This window comes from Corvus moneduloides, chromosome 14 (genome assembly GCF_009650955.1).
Source record: "Corvus moneduloides isolate bCorMon1 chromosome 14, bCorMon1.pri, whole genome shotgun sequence".
Classification (NCBI taxonomy): domain Eukaryota; kingdom Metazoa; phylum Chordata; class Aves; order Passeriformes; family Corvidae; genus Corvus; species Corvus moneduloides.
The window spans coordinates 19,586,486-19,600,609 of record NC_045489.1 but is presented as its reverse complement, the minus strand read 5'-3'; positions in this window follow the sequence as shown (position 1 = coordinate 19,600,609).

The window sequence follows — 14,124 nt, the reverse complement described above, 5'->3', positions numbered from 1 at the left end:
GAGTTTAGACAGAGCCTGACTCCCCCTGAGCACAGGACTGGGAATCGGGAATTCCTGCTGTTGGTCCTCTGTGTGATGCTGGAAACATCAGGTGCTCTCTGTGCACTTTTCCCTCTTCCCAGAGTTTTCCCATCATGTTTTCCACCTGCTGAAGGTGTGGGAACAGCTCCTGACAGGTCCATGCAGAGCTTCCTTCCATGAATGTGGTCCTGGGAAGGGGCAGGAGTTGGAGATCACCGGCACACAGCTCCTTACCGAGGGAATAAATCCCTCAGCTTCCCCCCCCCGGACTGATTTCCCACAAATACCTCGGCTTTCCTGGAGCAGCAGGAAGCCATTGATTACCCAGCGTACTGAATGTCATTATCCCTTAATTAATTAAGCACCAATTAATTACCTGGAACATTGCATGACACGAAGCAAATGCCATCAGCGGCTGGGAACAGGATAATTTAAACCTGGCCCAGATAAAAATGAGCAGGAATTGTCCAGCAGAGGAAACAAGAAGGATTTTATTTCCCTTGGGATTTGTGGGGGAAAAAACCCCAACCCTTCCAACCAAATCCCTCCGGGAAAGCTGGAGGGGTTTTGCTTCCCAACACGGCCTCAGCTGCTTCCCTCTGGCATCACCTGTGGATTCCAGGCTCAAATGTCCCAGCAGGAACATTCCCACAAAGGAATTGGGGTATTCCACAAAGGAATTGGGGTATTCCACAAAGGAATTGGGGTGTTCCACAAAGGAATTGGGATATTCCACCAAGGAATTGGGGTATTCCATGGGGAAAGAAGTGGTTGTCTCACTTGGCTGTGCAGTATTTGGACTCGGTGGAGTTTTCATGCAGGAAAATGGAAAATTTTTAATTTCTTCCCGAACTGAATGAATTTCAGGAGCAGATCTGGGCTTCCCAGTCTGCTGGTTTGGGACAAAACGGGCTGGATCCTCTGCTCCCTTTAGGAACTCTGCTTTTCCAGCTGGAACAAAATCCAATTTTTCCCTTTTTTTGGGGGGTGGCATTTAGGGACAAACCCTCAAATTTGCAGCCTCTCAGCTCGTGGCAGCACCGGGACAAAGCCCGGGAGAGGGCACAGGACATCCCTGGGGTCCTGCAGCTCTTGGCCACATCCCGAGGATCCTGGGGAGCGGGATGCTCCCGCCCGGCCCGGCAGGAGTTAAATCCTTCGGGATGCTCTGCCAGCCAAGCGCGGTAACAGCCGCGCTCAGGGAGCCTTAATGGCCGGGAGCGGGATTGGAAATGGATTCGATTTTATTTTAAAGCGGCAGGAAAGGCAGGAGCGGCTCCAGAGAGGGGAGGCACCGGTACATGGGATGGGAAAAAGGAATACTGATCTTCCCGAGTGATCCCCCCGGATAAATATCTCTGTTCCTAAACACCTCGGTCAGAGCCAAGCCCTGCCTCTTATCTCTTATCTCTGTTTTACGGCTGCTTGTGGATTCCCGTCCCTTCTCTGGGCTCCAGAAAGCTCCTGCTGCTCCCAGGAAAATCAATCCATGGAAAGAAAAAGTTGGGGATGGGGCTCGGGGAGAGCAGTTTGGGGTTCACAGCGTTTTATCCCACTCAGACTCTTCCTCAGGGATGGTTTTCCCTGGATCGCTGCAATCCGCCCAAGGCAGCAGGGCTGGGAAGGGCATGGAAATGACAGAAGGAAAAACTGGGTTTGTTTGGGTCCTTCTCTGGGAATGGAGCCAGGCTGGAAGAGCTGGGAATGTTCACTTGGAGAAGGGAAGGATCCAGGGACACCTCAGAGCCCCTGGAGGGCCTAAAGGGGCTCCAGGAGAGCTGGAGAGGGACTGGGGACAAGGCCTGGAGGGACAGGACACAGGGAATGGCTTCCCAGTGCCAGAGGGCAGGGCTGGATGGGAGATTGGGAATTGGGAATTGCTGGCTGGGAGGGTGGGCAGGGGCTGGGCTGGAATTGCCAGAGCAGCTGGGGCTGCCCCTGGATCCCTGGCAGTGCCCAAGGCCAGGCTGGACATTGGGGCTTGGAGCAGCCTGGGACAGTGGGAGGTGGCCCTGCCATGGCAGGGGTGGGATGGGAAGAGCTCAGAGATCCCTTCCCACCCAAACCATTCCATGATCCCTCTCTCCGCTGCCACCTGAGCCACAGCAGGAATGGTTTAGGAGGGAAACTCTGGAATGTTCAGGACCCAGCAGCTTGGAACTGGTTATTTTCACTTCCAGAGAATGGGATCAGAGTCATTCCTTGTGCAGCCAGAGAGGAGAGAAGGATCCCTGCTCTGGGTTAACACATCCCGGGATTGAACTGATCCCGATGTTCTCCCAAAGGGAATCACAGCCTGAGCTGCAGCAAACCAGCTCCCTTTTACCTCTTCTGCAATTAGCTTGATCCACGTCACTTTTCCAGTTGCAGGGAGATGAAGATCAGGATCAATGGATTTTCTGGGAATCCTAAATCAGGGAGGAGCTTTGTGTCAAAGGGAAAAACCTGGATGTGACCCACGGATAGGCAGGGAGAGGCCCCGAGGTGGGGAAGGGAGCCCTGATATGAGCCCTGGGCTGTGGAAGCAGACAGGGAACAGGAACTTCCATCCCTTCCCACACATTCCCAAATTTCTAGCAGCACCTGCAGGCAGGAGGGGAGGCCCAGCACGAGCGGGGTCCCTGTTGCTCCAGGAATGACGGATGGGGCTCATCAGGAGCGAGGAAAGAGGGATTTGCTGTCTGCACGGAAGGGATGGAATCGCTTCATTCCTGCTTTATCAACGCCCGGGAAATCCCACGGGACTTTGCCTACGTAAGGAAAATTATTATGGGTTGTAGTGACCCCGCATCGATCCCTTGTTAAAAACTGCAGGGAAATGAAGCTGTTTTGGTGGCTTTTCCAAGCTTTTATGTTCGTGATAAACAGCTCTGTTTTCCCAGGATTTGCCTCACCAGCCCGAAGCCAACGCTTTCCTCTGCTTCTCCAGAGGGTTTCCTGCTCATCCCCTATTCCTGCCCATCCCTTATTCCTGCCCATCCCCTATTCCTGCCCATCCCCTATTCCTGCTCATCCCTTATTCCTGCCCATCCCTTATTCCTGCCCATCCCTTATTCCTGCTCGTCCCTTATTCCTGCTCATCCCCTATTCCTGCCCATCCCTTATTCCTGCCCATCCCCTATTCCTGCTCATCCCTTATTCCTGCTCATCCCCTATTCCTGCCCATCCCTTATTCCTGCTCATCCCTTATTCCTGCTCATCCCTTATTCCTGCTCGTCCCTTATTCCTGCTCCCCACTGTCCCCATTTCCCTGTCACTGGGGCACCAGCCTTGGAGCCTCATCCTGAAGTTTCCCATGGCTTCTCCTCAGGAGTTTCCTCGCTGGAAAAATCCCTGCAGAGGGAAGAGCTTGGCCGCAGAGCCATTAAGGACGGACCGAGATCCCGGATCCTGGTTAAACCTCACTGTTTTCCTGCTTAATGCTGCGTAATTCTGCAGCAATTCCACAGCTCCCTCAGGAAAGGAGCAGGAAAATCAGGATGAGGAGGTGCAGAGGGATCCGGCTGCCATTAAAATGCAGGAGCAGCCCCGCGCCGTGGCTGCAGAGTAATTAAGTAACGCTCCCAAAAGATGAGGAAGCATTTCTGGAGCAGCCACGGGGACTTGGGAAAACTTGCCAGGAAGTTTTCGGCACCAGAAATCAGCCCAGGGGTAAGATCCCAAGGTGGAAACTCACCCCATGATCCAAAGAAACCAAAATCCAGGCAAAAGTGATAAAGAACTCTCTGTTTGGCAGGAAAACTGAGACCAGGAGTCTGGAGCAGCTCCCCAAAAAAAACCCCCCCACCAAGCTCTGGATTATCCCTGAAACCACAGGAGTCGAAGATGAAGAAAAGATGGAATTTCAGTCTCCTGGGAAATGAGAATCATTTTATTGGAATTTTTTTTTCTTTTTTTAAGATAAAAGTGGAAATCTCCCGACATTTTGCAAAACAGACGCTGAAGGGAAATGTTGGAACAGGGAATGTCTGAGCTTGGGTCCTGAACAGGGAGCCCTGAGTGTGCCAGGGAAGGATCCAGAGCCAAGATCCTGGCGCTGCCTTCGGCTTTCCGACGGGAAGCTGCCCTGGCAAGGGCACGGAGCAGATGGCGGGAGCAGGAACAAGAGAGGAGCCCCACGGAGAATCCTCTGGGAAGCAGGGAAAAGGCACAGAGAGGATTTTCAGGAGAAGTAAAAGGTTGGGTTTTATGTCAGGAGAAAAATCTGATTGGGGTGGGGACAAAGCTGATCCTCCAGGGATTGGGATGATCCCGGCAGAGGGAATCACACACTCGCAGCCACTGGGGAGCAGAGCTGGGAGACCTGGAGAGGATGGATTTGGGATTGGGGTGTCTGGAGATATGGGGCAGCAGTGGGGCCATCGGGGCCATCCAGGGTAGTGGGACAGGGCACAGAAATTTGGGATGAAAGAGCCAAAAGTGTCCCCAGCAAAGGTCTTTGGGAAAGTCACGGCATGGGAAGGACGTGAGGAATTGCCGGAATGTTGAGGCCATCTGGGAACTTCATCAGGAGAGATAAAATTCCTCTATTAAATCCTTTCTAGGTGCCCTTCAGAGCAGACAAACCTCGGGGACATTCTTCATCCATGGGCAAGCATTCCCCGCAAATATTCCAGAGCTCTGCTGTGGCTTGGGAGCTGCCCTGGTTTGTCGTGCTGGAGACAGGACCAGCAGGAGGCACTGGGAATACTGGGGCTCCAAAGACAGGATCAGTCTCCTCATGGTGGAGAGATGGGATGTCATGGAATCAGGGAATGGCTTGGGTTGGAAGGGACCTCAAAGCCCATCCCATCCCACCCCTGCCATGGCAGGGACACCTCCCACTGTCCCAGGCTGCTCCAAGCCTGGCCTGGGACATTCCCAAGGCTGTGGATGCCTCTCCCTCTCCATCTGGAGCACGGGATGAGCACGGCTGTTCCTGCAGGTCGGAGAGGAATTTTTTGGGAGGTGTGGGTCCTGCCCGTCCCAAATTCCAGGGTGAAACACCCACAGCTGAGCAGCAAAGAGGCTTCTTGTGCTGCTGGCTGGCTCCAGGCGGGAGCCATCCCAGGATTCCACGGGATAACACGTTCCCTGCTGTTCCAAGGCACTGATTCTCCAGGCAGGAACGCTCCCCTGGCGGCACTGAAAGATTGATGCGATGGATTCAATCATTCGCTCCGTTGGACACCGTGGGATCCACATTCAAATCCATCCCGGAGCCGCTCCGTCCTCACGCTCCAGGGCTCCAGCACGTCCCAGCCCATCCATAAAACAGCAGCTCATCCAAAATGCAGCTGGAGTTGGGATCAGGAGGGTCCCTGACTGGCTGAGCTTGATTTTATCCTTCAAAATGTTCTCCCGTCTGCTGCTCCTCTCTTTCCCTGGGAAGGGACTGTGCTCCAAGGAATGCGCTGGGAGCCCCAGAACGATGGATTTGTGTGCAGAGAATGCTCCCTGTGCACAGACATCCCAGTAAACAATAAAACCTCCCCATCCCAGAGGTGAAAAAACTCCCAAAAATCCAATTTCTGCCGTGGAAATGTTGGCAGATTTTTTTTTTTCGCTCTGTCTGGCTCTGAGGATCTTTGTGGAGGATGGAAAACTGGAGTGGATTTGTTGAAGGATGAGGCTGAGCTCCTGTAGGAAACGGCTCAGTCTGCCCTGGCCCTTTCACTGGGATATCCACAGTCCTGGATAATCCCAGAATCCCAGAGTGGGGTGGATTGGGAGAGACCTTAAAGCCCATCCATGTCCATGGGCAGGGACACCTTCCAGCATCCATGGACATGGATGGCTCCCGAGGGGGAATCTGGACAGGGTCACTGTAAACCAAAGGAAAAGCTCTGGATTTTATCAGTCTATGAACACCTGACAGATCCCTGTCCCTGAAAAATGGGAAGCTCCAGCCACAGCTCGCCACCCAACAGGGATTTTCATGGATTTAATAACTCCAGGGAATACCAGTTAACCCCAGGCTGTGTCCGCATCTTTCCTGGATCTCTGGCAGCTCTGGGCAGGTTCCAAGCCTTTCCCTCAGCAAATATTGTCTCATTTTTCCTGGTTCCACCTTTCCTGCAGCCAATACTCCTCTCATTTATCAGGATATCTCCTCTGTCCTGCTGAAATCAGTGCTGTTCCCACCAGAGCTGGTCGGGAATCCCCGAATTCCCCCTCGGGAGCCATCCGTGCCCACGGTGAGGCACTGGGAATTGCACCCTGCGCCAGGCAGGAGTGGGGGCACGGCACAGGGGGCACTTCCCACGGCAGAACGGGAGCTTTGGGATGAGGAGCAGCAGCAGCAGGGCCGGGAGGTGCCGGAATGCTCTGGGAGCAGAGCCGGGCTGGGCTCGGCAGCATTCCCAGGCGGAGCCGTAAATGCCGCGGGAAGGATCCGCAGTCCCTGATTTATGGAGCTCCAGGCCAGCCCCCTCCGTGCTCTCGGCAGCAGCTCCTGGGGGCTGCGCTGGGGCTCTCTGAGCTGAGGGGCTGCACCGGGCCTGGGGCAGTGCCAGGAGCCTCCGAGGGCAAACCTGGAATGGTTTGGGTGGGAAGGGAAGGGAAGCCCATCCCATTTCACCCCTGCCATGGCAGGGACACCTCCCACTGTCCCAGGCTGCTCCCAGCCCCAATGTCCAGCCTGGCCTTGGGCACTGCCAGGGATCCAGGGGCAGCCCCAGCTGCTCTGGGCACCCTGTGCCAGGGCCTGCCCACCCTCCCAGGGAACAATTCCTGCCCAATATCCCATCCAGCCCTGCCCTCTGGCACTGGGAAGCCATTCCCTGGGTCCTGTCCCTCCATGCCTTGTCCCCAGTCCCTCTCCAGCTCTCCTGGAGCCCCTTTAGGCCCTGGAAGGAGCTCTGAGGTGTCCCTGTGTCCTTCCCTTCTCCAGCTGGGCACCCCCAGCTCTCCCAGCCTGGCTCCAGAGGGGCTCCAGCCCTGCAGCAGCTCCAGGGCCTCTTGGGACTCGCTCCAATATCTCCATATAATTATTGTGTTTTATCCCAGACTGGTTTGGGTGGGAAGGGCCCTTAAAGCCCATCCAGTGCCACCCCTTCCACAGGCAGGGACACCTCCCACTGTCCCAGGCTGCTCCAAGCCCCAATGTCCAGCCTGGCCCTGGACACTGCCAGGGCTGTGGATGCCTCTCCCTCTCCATCTGCTCCATGGAACAGCGCTCCCACCCCAGCCAGCCCAAGGATGTCCGGGATCAGCAGGACAAGAGGAAGGAGGGGGTGGCTCTGTCCCCACAGCTCCTGTTCCCGGGCTGGGGGCAGGGAGTGAGGGATGGCCTGGAGAGGGAGGAGCAGGAGGAGCAGAAGGATGGAGCTGAATTCCATCCCCCTGCGGAGCTGGTGGGAGCTGGGATGCCGAGGGTGGGAGGTGATTTATTGATTGATCGATTTGTTTATTTATTTATTTATTTCTCACTCTCTCCCTCTGCACAAGTCCAGAAATAAATCAAACCAAGCCAAGAGCGGGATTGGATCAAGGCCAGCTCCCGGCACCTCTGAGGAGCAGCAGGAGCCAGGAAAAGTCGGGATGAAATTCCTGCTGCTGGGAAGGTTGGGATGCAGTCCCTGCTGTGAGAAGGTTGGGATGTAATTCCTGCTGTGGGAAGATTGGGATGTAATTCCTGCTGTGGGGCTGCAGAGGGAAGGTTGGGATGCAATCCCTGCTGTGGGGCTGGCACAGGGAAGGTTGGGATGTAATTCCTGCTGTGGGGCTGGCACAGGGAAGGTTGGGATGCAATCCCTGTTGTGGGAAGGTCAGGATGCAATCCCTGCTGTGGGGCTGGCACAGGGAAGGTTGGGATGCAGTCCCTGTTGTGGGAAGGTCAGGATGCAATCCCTGCTGTGGGGCTGGCACAGGGAAGGTTGGGATGTAATTCCTGCTGTGGGGCTGGCACAGGGAAGGTTGGGATGCAATCCCTGCTGTGGGGCTGGCACAGGGAAGGTTGGGATGTAATTCCTGCTGTGGGGCTGGCACAGGGAAGGTTGGGATGCAATCCCTGTTGTGGGAAGGTCAGGATGCAATCCCTGCTGCGGGGCTGGCACAGGGAAGGTTGGGATGCAGTCCCTGTTGTGGGAAGGTCAGGATGCAATCCCTGCTGTGGGGCTGGCACAGGGAAGGTTGGGATGCAGTCCCTGTTGTGGGAAGGTCAGGATGCAATCCCTGCTGTGGGGCTGGCACAGGGAAGGTTGGGATGCAGTCCCTGTTGTGGGAAGGTCAGGATGCAATCCCTGCTGCGGGGCTGGCACAGGGAAGGTCGGGACGCAATTCCTGCTGCTGGGAAGGCCGGGATGCAATCCACCCCTCCTGCCGGGGCTGGCATTTCCCTGCCCGGGATGCAAAGGTCAGCAGAGCTGCTGCTGCTGCTCCATGTGCCCTCCCTGCTCCCCTTCCCACTGGGATGAAGGTTTGGGGAGGCTTTGATCTCCAACCCCGCAGGCTGGAGCCTCCAGAGTCTCCTCTCTCCAGTGGGAAGCTCTCCAGGGAAAAGCTGGAGCTGCTCAGAGCCTCTAAGGGACCTTATAAAACCATGGAATTACTGAAGCTGGAAAAGGCCTTTGGGATCATCCAGTCCAGCCTCTCCCCCAGCACTGCCAAGGCCTTCATGTCCCCAAGTGCCACATCCACACTGATTAAGTTCCCAGGATGCTGCCAATTCCCGGGAACAGCACAGCTCTGTCCCCCCACCGTGGGAAAAGCTGCCTGGGCTGGAGGGGGTTGGGAATTCCAGTTCTACACCCTCAAAAAACCCCAAAACACCTTGCGGGGGGGGGGGCTCCAGAGGGTTCTCCCTGTGGAATGCTCCATCCTCGCTGCAGGAGGCAGAGCAAATCCTTGGCACACACAGCCGCTATCCCAGCTGCTGGAGCTGCCTCTGGAGGCAGGAGAGGAGAGGCACTGGAATTTGCCTCTGGGATTTGGGGATGGATATCCAGAGTGGGGGATATTTTAGTCTGGTGCTGGTGGAAGATTTTCTGGGAGCTTGGAGCAGTCCCAGCCCCTTCCCGGGAATGCTGAGGGCTCCTCCAGGGTCGGGGCTGGAGCTCTGCCCACCTCTGGCTGGGCTAATTGATACCTCCGAGGGGGGAGAGCACAGATATCAGCACTTAATGGTGACTAACGGGGCTGATGGGATTCCGTCGGGTTTGTTTGCCACCGTGGCTTCCCGAGCCTGGCAAATCCAATAAAAATTCCCAAATAAAAGCCAGATTGCTTCGATATCTCAGCGTTAGTGAAAGCCAGCAGGCGTTCCCAATGCAGTTCTTTTATCCTCAAGGGCTGTGATCCCACAGCCACTCAGAGAGTGCTGGACCCTCCCTGTGTCCAGGGTGACGCATCTGTGACCCCTCCTGGTGCCCAGGTGGGATCTGAAATTGGGATTGTGGGCTCTGAGTTCGGGATTGTGGGATCTGAGTTCGCGATTGTGGGCTCTGAGTTCGGGGTTGTGGGCTCTGAGTTCGGGGTTGTGGGACAGCGGTGCTGGCACAGGGTCTGTGACCCCTCTGGGAACTCTTCTCCAAGGAAAATCGGGCTCCATTCCTTTCCCAGCAAACGTGTAAAAGGTCTGGATAGATCCATGAGCTCGGAAAGGATTTTCCACAGGGTCAGTGTCCAGTTAATGCCCGGATCCGAGGACGGGGCTATTTTTCAGCGGGGACACCCCCCTGAGGAGCAGTGCCATGGAATGGCGCTTCCCGAGGAATCCTGTCCCTGCTCCTGATGGATCGGGGTAATCACAGCAGGGCCAGCCCAGGGCAAGGCTCCTCCCAGCACTGAGAGAGGATACAAATCCTTCCTGCCCAAAAATCCTGGAGCCAGGAGCACCGGGAAGAGTCACAGGGGCCACGCGTGGTCCTGGCACGGCAACTCCGGGATGTTCGGCACTGGAAACAGGGACATTTCCTGGGGCTCTGGGATGGATAAACGCCTGATGACGGGGTGGAAGGGGCCGCAAGTTCAGCCCAGCCTGGGCGGGTAAAGCCCAGCCTGGGCGGGTAAAGCCCAGCCTGGGCAGGAGGAGGCTCCGGCCAAGCGCGGGGCTCTGCTGCCCCAAGCGCTCCGCGAGCGAACGGCGCCGGCAGCCGGAGCCGGGAGAGCCGGGATGGAGCGGGAAGACACGCGGGATGGAGCCGGAGGAGTTTCGGGAAAGCCAAGGATCCAGGGGGGAAGGTCTGGCTCATCCTCGGGGCTGGGCGGAGGTGTGGGAAGCAGGAAGATTCTCCCGGCTCTTCCTCACGCCTTGGCAGATGCATCGGCTCCTCCTGAGCTGTCAGAGAGTCACGGAATGGTTTTTAGGATGAAAGTTTGTAGATTCCCAGATTTTTGGGGTTGGAAGTGACCTCCAAAGGCGATTTTTTCCAAGCCTTCTGCCATGGGCGAGGACACCTCCCACTGGGCCAGGTTGCTCAGAGTCCTTGTCCTGGGTGAAGGAGGTGACATCCCCGCAGGAACAAGCCCTGCTGCCAGACCCTGGAGCGGGGATGTTCCCGCATTCCCGGTGTCCCGCAGCCGCACCTCAGGAGGGCGCAGTCCCGGGGGATGCGGGCCCGGGCCAGCGGGAGGGACCGGCACGGCCACGGGTGGATGGCACCGCTGGAAAAATTCCATCCACCCGTGCCATGAGTTGTGAGGTCTCAGCCGAACTGGAGTCCACTGGGAGGCGATGGGAGCTCCTACGGACACCCCTGAGGATGCCCAGGCAGGGGCTGGAGTGCCCGGCAGTCCTGAGCTCTCCTCCGGGAGATGCTGGGAGCAGGAAGGATGTTCCCTGCGGGAATTCCCCCTTCCTCACATCAACTCCTTGCTCTCCTCACCCTTCCCAGGCATGCTGTGTTCAGCAGGTGACCAGAGGCACACGCGGGGTTGGATCGTCCCCTCCTGGCCCCACAGGGACCCTCGGTGACGATCCTGGTCTCCACAGGCCCCTGCAGGGCTGTAGGAAAGCCAGCACCCCCCACCCCGTGTGTCCTGTGCCTTCTGATCCTCTCCAGCTCGGGCTTTGTCCCCATCTTTGCGGTGCCTGGGGCGGCTCGGAGCCTCACTGGGACAATTCTCCACCTGCCTCAGAGCCCTCATGCGCTCCCTGCTGCCAGAAAGGGAAATTTTCATCCCAGTTTTACCCAGGTTGGTTGCGCCCACCCCCGTGTCTCTCCAGCCCACCCTCGGCGGGGTTGGGGCAGAGCAGACGCGCCCTAAGCAGCAGTTTGGGGTCCCCGTGTTCTCCAGACGTGCCCAGGGGACACCCCCCACCCTCGCGGTGCCGGACAGAGGTGCTCAGGACAGCAGGGGTGGATCAATCCCAGGGGTCCCGCACTGGGGGGACTGGGGTGGGAATGGGCGGCGAGGAGGGGGTTTGCTCCCTGCTCCATCCCCCAGCCCTGGAACACCGGGATGAGCCGAAACGGGGCTTTGGCACGGGTGGCAGGAGCAGCTCTCCCTCTGCGGGGCCCCTCTGCTCGCACATGCCAGGTAACGCTGGGTCTCCTTGGTGATGGATTAGGGGATTAGAGGGATCAGGTGAGCCCTCCGCACGCGATCCGGTGACTCCCGGAACGGCTCCGGGAATGGCTCCGGGAATGCTCCTTCCTGGCACGCTCTGGGAAGGCTCCGAGCCGCGGTGCCCAAGAGGGGGAAGGGTTTGTCCCACTGCCCAGTGCTGGGGTCAGTTCGGGGCTCAGATCCTGGTGCTGAAAAGCTGTGGGGTGTCCCTGTCCTTCCTATCCTCCAGGGAGAGGAAAAAAGTCTGGGAGTGGGAAAAAAGAAGTTTTACTCTGGCACAGTGACTTGTCTGGAGGAGGGTTGGGATTTGGGATCCCTCTGCTTTGGGGTTGGAGGTGGGTGAGGCCCCTCTCGGACCCAAGGGTCTGGATGTGGATATTCCCTGTCCTGGCTCGCACTGCTGCCTCTGCGTGGCCGATGGGAGCAGGGAGCGGCACAGGCTGGAGACAGAACAGGGTTGGAGAAACTGAGTGGAAAAATCATCGGGAAAGGGAGGATTTCTCCCCAAAGGTGCCAAAATCCAAAAGCTTCCCTTGGGATGGGACTGCCGAGTGTCCCCATGGAATGGGAACGCCGAGTGTCCCCATGGAATGGGAATGCTGAGCGTCCCCATGGGCTGGGGGGAGTGTCCCCATGGAATGGGACTGCCAAGTGTCCCTATGGAATGGGAACGCCGAGTGTCCCTATGGAATGGGAACGCCGAGTGTCCCGGTGGCCGGAGCTCTCCCAGCCCAGCTCTGTTTGCCGTGTGTTGTTTGAGCATTCATCTTGTTCAAGCACCACTTCAGCCCCGCAGGACGGGGCCGTATCTCGCAGAAAAGAACCGAGAGCCTTCCTCCCCCCGTCCCTCACTTTCCCCCGGGCCTGGATTATCCCAAATAAACACTCGCTGTGGGTAATGGTTAACTTTAATGGCTCGGGCTGCAGCGGGAGGCTCGAGGGGTTGATAGTCCCCGGGATGAAGGAGATAAGGGCAGGGTTTGAAGGGCAGCGCTCGTGGCTGCTGTCACAGCGAGCACGGCCCGTTCCCACCGGCAACATTCTCCGCCACCTCCCCCAAAACTCACCCTGCTGGGACATTCCCTTATGTTTTCCAGCGGGTGCTGGGAGCCAGGATTTTGTGACCCCCAGGTCACAGCCCGTGGGTGGCTTTGCCACAGCCACCCGCGGCCACAGGAGTGTCCCAGTGCCACAATCAAGCCTCTGCTGAGCTCCGGAGATGCCTGAAGAACCCGCCCGGGGCTCCTTCTCCCTTCAGTTGTGTTTTCCCGAGTCAATGGATAACTTTACAGCCGGGCCATGGACACATCCAACGAGCAGCCTCGGGGGCAGCGATGGGCCGTGGGGAGGGACAGCAAAGTTCACACCTAAAGCCACCCTCAAAGTCACTGCCGGGCTGGGGGGCATCTCCAGGGTCCTCCCAGACCCCAGGGAGGCTGGGCTGGGTTTCTCCCTGGGCACAGGGTGACACCGAGCAGGACCTTTCCCCTCTGGAATCACCCCGGGGGGCAGAGGAAGGACAGAGGCTCGCTGAGTCTCCCCTAGGGAGTTTCCCATCCCCATCCTCCTTCCATGTGTTTTCCAGGTGCTGGACATGCTGTGGTGGCATCAGCATCACTTCCTTCTGAATTCTGAGGAAAAACCCGAGAGGAGTCTCCTGTTGGTGCCGTCACCTCCTGGCCATGCCCTGTGAGACCGCGGGGCCTCCTCCAGGCTTCCCCCGGGATTTTATCCCTCCCTCTGCCTCCTGCTTCCCTCCCTGTCCTTGACCAGCTGGATCCTGGCATTCCTGGAGCTTTAACAGCCCGGCAGGAACAGTCCATGCATCGACCCAGCTTTTACAGCCGTTGCTTCACCGTCGGCACAAACAAGGCCAGGACGGGGACGGTGCTGGGGGACGCTGCAGGGAGTGAGAGCCACGGGGTGCGAAAGGGAGAAGGACTTTTTGGGATCCTGCTCTGCTGAGAACCCACTGAGGGACGAGCCTGAACTTCCATCTGTGCTCTGAGCCCTGCCCCAGGTCTGCCACTGCTCTAAGAGGATGTTCCAGGGAGGAGCTGGCCCAAAGGGACCTCAGCCAGGTCTGACGTCTCTCCAGTGATGCCCTCTCCGGGGCTTCCCCCACTTTGGAAGGATCCCTCAGCTTCTCAAACAATCAGCCACCCTCTAAACCTCCCTGGCATCCCCGTTACTCCCTGTCCTGGTGACCTCACCAGGATCAGCCCGTGGCACACCCAGAGCACAGCCCGGGGCACAGCGGTGTCCCCAAGGACAGGAGGGTGCCACGGAATGTTCAGGGGTCTTGTCCCTGTCTTGTCCCTCTCCCCCTCCTGGCTCTGCTCCAGCTCCCTCCTGGATCTGTGGATGCCCCATTTCCCTGCTCAGGATAAACAGTGGGAGCACACAAAGGTGAGGGGATTAAAAACAAGCGGTTTGTCCCTCCTTTCCCTTCCCACGGCACTGGGACAGGGACAACTCCAGGCTCACACCGTTCATGGATCCTTCCCTGCCTGGACATCCATTTTCCCAATGAAAAGAGCTTTATTCCCTGCTTTCCCTAAGCCTGGAAAAGCAGGGGGTGAAGGGAAGGAAAGCTCTTGGAGCAGGAAGGAC